Source organism: Octopus bimaculoides, chromosome 14, assembly GCF_001194135.2.
Source record: "Octopus bimaculoides isolate UCB-OBI-ISO-001 chromosome 14, ASM119413v2, whole genome shotgun sequence".
NCBI lineage: Eukaryota > Metazoa > Mollusca > Cephalopoda > Octopoda > Octopodidae > Octopus > Octopus bimaculoides.
Window position 1 is genome coordinate 29,614,029 of NC_068994.1, and position 980 is coordinate 29,615,008.

Here is a 980-nt window from a genome sequence, read left to right on the forward strand (position 1 = left end):
TATATATATATATACAAATATACACACACACACATACATACATACATGCATACATACATGCATACATACAAACACATACATACACACACACGCACGTAGGGTACGATGGATAAATTGTCACCATTTTGTCTTTTTAATTTCGCGCATGCACATTGTCTGTTTTTGATTTTGTTGACTACACAGTATAGTAGGGTCAGCTGGACACCCTATGTGAGAAAAACACCACTATGACGCAATTAACTCTGCCATAAATTTGGAAACGACATGCTGTACTGCTTGACATTCGTACCGGAAGCTCCAATACAAACATTTCAGAGTGTTTGGGTGTCAATCTGAGGACATGTAACGAGAGTGATAAAAATCAAATCAAGCATCTAGTCAACACCAAGGTGTTTGGAGTGATCACTAGTGATGGCGATGTTGTCCCTCCATTCATCTCCCCACATGGCATCAGACTCAACACGGAGGCCTACATCAAGTGCATGGAGAAGGTAGTGCTGCCCTGGGTCAAGTGGGTGACTGCTGGAAGACCCTATGTCTGGCAACAGGATTCTGCACTATGCCACACAAGCAGGAGAACCCAGTCATGGCTGTCAGACAATTTCTGCGACCATATCACCCCTAACATCTGGTCACCTAACTCCCCAGACAGCAACCGCCTTGATTATTATGTGTGGGGTGCAGTTGAGCGAGAGACTAACAAAACTCCTTATAACCCCAAAGGCAAGGATTATGGTAGCATTCATCAACTTAAACAAGGAGATTGCAGGAGATTCTGAAGTCGTCTGGAGGCTATGGCTAAAGCCAAAGTCGATTTAATTGAATAACTTTACTCTTTAGTCAAATGAGATGTCAGTGTTATTTTCATTCACCGCACCCTGTATGTATGTATGTATGTATGTATGTATGTATGTATGTATGTATGTATGTATGTATGTATATATATATATATATATATATATATATATATATATATATAT

General features: G+C 40.0%; 1 protein-coding gene across 1 annotated transcript in view; it reads right to left on the reverse strand.

Moving 5' to 3' along the window:
- LOC106876258 (uncharacterized) overlaps positions 1-980 on the reverse strand; it is a 103,153-nt gene that overhangs the window by 8,919 nt on the left and 93,254 nt on the right. The window lies entirely within an intron of this gene.